The sequence below is a fragment of the Anomaloglossus baeobatrachus genome, chromosome 5, assembly GCF_048569485.1.
Source record: "Anomaloglossus baeobatrachus isolate aAnoBae1 chromosome 5, aAnoBae1.hap1, whole genome shotgun sequence".
Taxonomy (NCBI): domain Eukaryota; kingdom Metazoa; phylum Chordata; class Amphibia; order Anura; family Aromobatidae; genus Anomaloglossus; species Anomaloglossus baeobatrachus.
The window spans coordinates 184,922,873-184,930,732 of NC_134357.1; positions in this window are offsets into that span (position 1 = coordinate 184,922,873).

A 7,860-nucleotide genomic window follows, 5' to 3' on the forward strand; every position below is an offset into this window, starting at 1 on the left:
CACAGAGAGAAAAAATACTTTATTAGAAATAAATACACAGACACACTTAGAGACTCCATGTTTATTACTCCCTCTCATCCCTTCACAATCCTGCTCTTCTGTCTTCTTTCTCCTTCAACCAATGCAGCTCTGCTACATCGGATAGCACTGCATGGGAGGAAGACGCTGCAGCTCCCCTTGCAGTCTAATCACTCAGTGAGAGTGAGCAGAGGCTGCATGCTGTAAGCGGTGACGTCACCGCTGGCAGGCGGGTTACCATGGCAACGGTGTTCCGATCACGTGATTCCCGGTGCCGCTATTTACCGGCTGTGACAGCTAGTCCCTGTATGTGGGCTGACTCTTTAAAGAGCGCACAAATGCAGGAACGGGGATTCATCCATGTGCCAGAGCATTTCGCCGGTACACGGACATGCTGGAACGATCACCGCGTACCAGAAAGATGCACTGACAGAACCTAGAAATGACATCTAGCCACATGACCAGTCTGTACCCAATGAGATAATAGACACGTGACTGGTCACATGCTATTTTGACATCTCGATAGGTCTTATCATCAGTGCTGGTTACCGGGAGGACGCAGCAATTATTGGAAGGAAAAGCGGCGGGAGACAGAGTGCAGGACGCTTCGCGGGGAGCTGTAAGGGCGGCTTTGCACGTTGCGACATTGCACGTGCGATGTCGATGGGGTCAAATCGAAAGTGACGCACATCCGGTGTCGCAGTCGATATCGCAACGTGTAAAAATTTTTTGATACGATGAACGAGCGCAAAAGCGTCGTTATCGTATCATCGCTGCAGCCTCCGACATTTCCATAATACTGATGGTGCGACAGGTACGATGTTATTCCTCATTCCTGCGGCAGCACACATCGCTGTGTGTGAAGCCGCAGGAGCGAGGAACATCTCCTTACCTGCCGCCAGCTGCAATGAGAAGGACGGAGGTGGGCGGGATGTTTACATCCTGCTCATCTCCGCCCCTCTGCTTCAATTGGTCGCCTGCCGTGTGATGTCGCTGTGACGCCGCACGACCCGCCCCCCTAAGGAAGGAGGCGGGTCGCCGGCCAGAGGGACGTCGCACGGCAGGTATGTGCGTGTGAAGCTGCCGTAGCGATAATAATCGCTACGGCAGCTTTCACTGGATATCGCACGTGCGACGGGGGCGGGACTATCGCTGCAGCATCGGTAACACATTGTTACCGATGTCGCAACGTGCAAAGTCCGCCTAAGTGTTATGGCAATGTTTATTAACTGTATGTGTACATGTATAATGTGTTTTTATGTGTTTGTGTTTGCCTCCCATTATTTTCAGTGGGGTACGAGAGGTTCGTCGCATGGTTCGTCGAACGGTTCTCGAACGGGGCCTCCGTTCGACCAACCGAACTGAACTCGAGCCTTCAGAGGCTCGCTCATCTTTAGTCAGGATGCCATTTATTTTGTGAAGTGCACCAATCCCTCCTACAGCAAAACAACCCCACAACATTATGCTACCACCCCCGTGTTTCACAGTTGGAATGGTGTTCAAACACTTCAAAGCTTCTCCCTTTTTCCCCCAAACATAATGATGGTTATTTTGGCCAAACAGTTAAATTTTAGTTTTGTCAGAACACAGGACATGTCTCCAAAAATTAAGGTCTTTCTTCCTTTGTGCATTTGCAAAGATTAATCTGTTTTTTTATGTTTCTTTTGAAGTAATGGCTTCTTCCTAGTAGAGTGGCCTTTTTGCACATGATGATGCAATACTTGTTTCACTGTGGATAATGATACAATCTCACCAGCTTCCGCCAGCATCTTTACAAGGTGTTTTGCTTTTGTTCATGGGTTGATATTCATATGTCTAACCAAAGCACATTTATCTCTGGTACACAGAACTCATCTCCTTCCTTAGCGGTATGATGGCTAGACAGTTGCATCTTGTTTGTACTTGCATATAATTGTTTGTACAGATTAATGAGGCATCTTCAGGTATGGGGAAATTGGACCAAAGCATGAACCAGACTTCTGCAAGTCCACAATTCTCTTCTTGAGATCTTGGCTGATTTCTTTTGACTTTCCCATGATGCTACAGCAGTCTGTTTTAGTTGTGCATTAAATTACATCCACAGGTGTGTCTCTAACTCAAATGTTGCAAATATGCCTATCAGAAGATTTTCCTGAAGAATGCTCGAGTTCCTCCTTGACGTCTATGACACTTAGTAAGCGAGCATCAAGCACCCAAGCATCAAACTGCTTATTATGCTTACTGAGCTCCGAGTAGAGATGAAAGAACCTTTCAAAATTCAGTTTGATGATCTTTGCCTCCACTCGAACACTTTGTCGAACATACCAAGCCCATTGAATTGAATAGTAGGTCAAACTTACAGTATGTGTTGTAAAATCTTGTACGGGGGCCGTAAAATAAAGCAGGACTTGCTTACCGAGTCTCCGGCGCGGGTTTAACTGCTCCCTTGGCTGTACTTCCAGGGCCTTTCACTATTCCTCATTCATATTCACTGCTTTCTCTACCCCCAGCATCTGCGATTGACTGCAGTTATTGGCTAAAATCTGGTGCAAACATTTCAGCACCAAATTTGCACCTTCTAGAAGAAAACTGCACTAAAACGGCATTTAAACCATTTTGGGCAAATTTTGCCAAAAAATGCAGTTTTGGTGCTGAGATTTTAGACCATATTCCTGCACTAACCAACAAATATAATAAGTGGGGTCATAGAAAAAAAATCAAATAAATTATATCACAAATATAAAAAAATATTGTTTATTATTTCTCTTTAAAATCACCCAGTGAAAATATTAGAGAATCTTTTAAACAACATAACAAAATACATACTGTAGAGACTAAAGATAACAATATCATCAGTGTTAGGGAAAGAAACCCACAATCGGTCCTATCCCTTTAATCTTCCCTACACTATTATTCCTGCCTAGCCAGTGGAGGAACACCTTAATGTAAATGGGCGCCCCCACTCACCGAAGGCTGTCCCTAAAATGACCTCCTTTATGCTTAACCACTTATATGACCACAGTAAACAAATAACAGTAAATACATTTCATGGGGAAGTGATGTTAGCAGAGAGAATAAAGGAAAAGGAAATATATGTAGTGAACATAGAAGAGACAGGGATAATTAATATCTTGGGGATCTGATAGTGGATATTCAATGTAGTAGGCCTACATAACCGGGACAGTTTAAGTAATTAACCGCCTGTTGTAAAACATACTTAAACATACTTAAAATCTTGGTGGGAAATCAAAGGGTTAGAATACTATGAAGAAAAAACAAAAAAGCAGCACCAAATGTGCACTACAGCACTAAACATTCCAAACTGTACTTATTTTAAAAATTTTGAGATTTTTGGCAAAAAATTGCAATTTCTTGAGCTGCTTCGCCACGTCACGGCAAATCTCATTTGAAGCAGTCCTACACTAAAATATTTTTATAAAATGTGCCATACGGCCTCACATATGAATAGTAGAACTGCTCTTAGCAGCACTCACCTGGTCTATTTCAATCCCGTACCCATGACTGAGTCATGGCTGTGGGCGGGACAGGTCCAAGCAAATGCTGCATGAAGTAAATAGCCTGTGGACAAAGCCTGATTACTTAATGTGAACAGTCACCAACCGCCAAAATCTAGACAGATGGAATACATCCCAAATTGGGGTGCAAAGCAAGGTGGAGGTCAACCACCGACCAATTCAATGAAGAAAAAACAAAAAAGCAGCACCAAATGTGCACTACAGCACTAAACATTCCAAACTGTACTTATTTTAAACATTTTGAGATTTTTGGCAAAAAATTGCAATTTCTTGAGCTGCTTCGCCACGTCACGGCAAATCTCATTTGAAGCAGTCCTACACTAAAATATTTTTATAAAATGTGCCATACGGCCTCACATATGAATAGTAGAACTGCTCTTAGCAGCACTCACCTGGTCTATTTCAATCCCGTACCCATGACTGAGTCATGGCTGTGGGCGGGACAGGTCCAAGCAAATGCTGCATGAAGTAAATAGCCTGTGGACAAAGCCTGATGACTTAATGTGAACAGTCACCAACCGCCAAAATCTAGACAGATGGAATACATCCCAAATTGGGGTGCAAAGCAAGGTGGAGGTCAACCACCGACCAATTCAATGAAGAAAAAACAAAAAAGCAGCACCAAATGTGCACTACAGCACTAAACATTCCAAACTGTACTTATTTTAAAAATTTTGAGATTTTTGGCAAAAAATTGCAATTTCTTGAGCTGCTTCGCCACGTCACGGCAAATCTCATTTGAAGCAGTCCTACACTAAAATATTTTTATAAAATGTGCCATACGGCCTCACATATGAATAGTAGAACTGCTCTACTATACTATATTAAAAATAACATTGTGCCGAAACAACTGATTTTAAACATTATTCAATCTTCTGGGGTGAGTAGTCAAGTTCTATTGAAAACTTGGCAGGCAGAATCCATAGCATCTTCTTTAAGTTTTATGTGATTGCTGCTAGAGGAGGAAAAAAGGTTGCTTCATGAATCTGAGAAAACATTGAACAGTTTAATTGAAAAAGCTCTCAGGTTCAAATCAGATCCTGAATTTAATAAAAAGGAAAGTGTATTATAAATGACAATAGAACGATATCAAAATCAGTTGAAATATACTGTAGGAAAAATACGAAGTTTAATCACTTATGATTAAGGACTCTTTTTGTTTTTATTAATAGTCCGAAACGCGTAAAGTTATCATGACATGACCTTACTTTTACCATCTAAGTGGATTTTCGGTCTTCACGATGTTTTTAATGATGTCTTAATAAAGTCTTGGATGTTTTAACATAAGGAGGATTTGTGCCGGATCGCCCTCTTTTTTCCTTTCCACGTTGCTTGTTACCGGTTGGGATAGACCGAAGGATTCCAGGCACCCGCAAGGCTGAGCAGTCCGGGCAGCAGGTGAGCTGAAGATACCATTTTCTTACTTCTCCATTTGAACTGAGGTATCCTGGGGAAACATTTGATAGAGCCTTCTAAAATGCTTTGGATAAAGAAATGGAATTGTTACTAACTCCAAACAAGAGGGAAGATTTGTCTGGGGAAGTTGTTGTCATCAGTACTTTCAATGAGCAGACAGATCAAATCTTTAGGGTGTTAAAGAGAGATTGGGGTATCCTTAGGGCAGACAAGGCAGTAGCAGATGTTGTCTCGGAAGGTCCAAAAATGACATTCAGAAAAGCGAGATCAATTTCAGATTGTCTAGTACACAGCCATTATAAAAAAACAGTGCCGGAGAGCACTGGTTAAATAGAAAAGTCTGTGCCCCTTTTAAATGTGGCAGATGCTCCTTTTTCAATTGGGGCATCTCTTCTAAATCATTTGTTAGTGCCTCTTCTAGTAGAAGGTACTTTGCAAGGGACAAGGGTTTATGCCAATTGTTTAACACGGGGGATTGTTTATATGGCCACGTGTACATGTCTCCTAATTTTTGTGGAGAAGACCAGACGCAAATTACGAAGACGTATTGGCGATCATTAAGGAGACAAATGTTCACAAACGGGATACCCCAATATCTCATCAAGTGAGAGAATTCCGGCAGTGCACGGGGAGAAGATCTGGTGGTGAGTGTGTCCTCTCCTGCTGCCTGACTACACGCCCGCTGCTCCCCCGCACCGGAGCCCTGAGCCCAGCCTGAAGCGCCGATCGGTCCCAGCCGCATGCAGCCGGCGTCCTGCGCCCCCCTATACAGATTCCCCTCGCAGCTCAGTGACAGGCCACGCTGCTGAGGGTTGATGCTGAGGGAGCTCAGGGACCGGTGCTGAGTGCGAGACGCCGGGCGGCATTGCCCCGTGCTGAGGGTCAGCCTGGTGGAGGGTGAGGATAGGGGAACGGACCCTGTTTACGGGGACCCCTTCTCTAACCTGCAAAGAGACATTAAGAGCCAAAGGGGGTTACTCTGCACCCCCCCCACACTGCAGGGAGCTCTGTCGACTCAGGTCTGGACCACCATTGCGTGGCGGGCTAGCTGGCGGCAAGAAAAAAATTTTAAATACCGGCTCCATACACCAGCACGGGCACCGAGGCTACAGGCGAGGCCTTTTGGGGGAGATGATGTAGAGAGAGGTTACACCTTCGTACCTCCAACATAAAGACTCTCTCTTCTCGCCTCCTTCCCCCTCTCTGAGGGAGTATAATGTTCTAAAATCTGTGCTATCTGGAGGGAGCGGAGTGGCCTAACCCTTACTATTCATTCTCTCAAGCATAAAACCACTTATGTCTGACTTTAACATGGTCAAAATTGGCAACGCACGGGCCAGCTCTCTGCCCAGACCAGTTAAATCTACTACCCAGGCTGATGTCGATAAATTTCTCAAAAAACACCTCCATACAGCTGACGCTAAAACAGGCAGCCCCCAAAGTACGTCTACTAATGACGTACAGGATATGGAAGATGATGAAAGTGACACTGAAGGTGCGGATAATAGCAAGAGTCTCCCCATCTCAAGATCTTTTATAAAACGGATCCTTAAAAATGCGTTGGAACCGGTGGCAAGGGAGCTATCAGATATCAAACAAGAAATTGGCCAAATTGGACACAGAGTGGAATCCCTCGAAGCGGCCCAAGCCACAATAACCTCCACCTCCAACACTGTCATCTCCTGTCTTCGCCAACAGGAGGATAATATCAATCAAATTCATGCCATTCTGGAAGATCATGAAAACAGAGAAAGGCGAAACAACCTTAGATTAAAGGGACTTCCAGAATCGGTAGCAAATGAAGCCTTGATCCCGACCCTACAGGGCATCTTCTCTGATTTGATGGACTCTGACCCTGCTCCAACATTGGAACTGATAAGAGCCCATAGATCTCTGAGACCCCGACCTAAACAAGGGGAACCACCAAGGGATGTTATATGCCGTTTCCTGGATTATCGAATTAAAGAACTTATTCTTAAAAAAGCCAGAGAAGCGGAGTCTATAAGTCATGAAGGCTCTAAAATTATGATTTTTCAGGACCTTGCTTCCACCACCCTGACCAAAAGAAGGCTGCTACAACCCTTCACAACAGTGTTACGCCAACGCCAGTTTCCGTACCGCTGGTTATTTCCATTTGGCATCGCTATATCTGCTAATGGAAAACACTACCAAGCCAAAACCTCTGCGGAGATAAGACGGATTTGTGAAGATTTGGGTATCACATTGGATAAATATCCGGAGCTGGAAATTCATCGTTCGGCGGCTACACTACAAATGCTTCCAGATCCGGCACCATGGCATAGCCTCACCCCAAAGACCCACAGATCCCGGCGCAAAGCGGCGAAGAAGCTACAGATGAACTCTGAGGGCGAGCCCCCTTGAAGGGGTTTTTTGATTGGGTCTATTGATATATATAACTGTTTATGCTAGCTTAAAACACGAAGTTATTACAGGGGTTTTGCACTTTTTGCTCCCTCTTGAGGCACACTCTTTTTTGTTTGAATTTCAAATACCGTATATACTGGCGTATAAGACGACTTTTTACCCCCTTAAAATAATGGCTACAGTGGGGGGTCGTCTTATACGCCGGATATACGGGGGGGGGGGGGTGTATGTACACTGCAGCGTCCAGGGGAGGTGGGGGCAGCAGCTCTGGAGCACAGGGGAACGCTGCGGCCTGCAGCCTTTGATCTCCTGCACCCGCTCATATAATATGCACAGCCGCTGTCCATCTCCAATGGTGCTGAAATCGCACGCAGTGAGGGGCTGGAGCAGCGGTGCATATTCTATGAGCCTGCGTCCCAGTGTGATCGCACATGCCCCCCCTGTGTTAGATTTGGCCCCCAGGCTGCTGCTCATTCTAAAATAAAAAAGCTTTACTTACCCCTGCAGCGTTTCTCCCCGTGTCCCT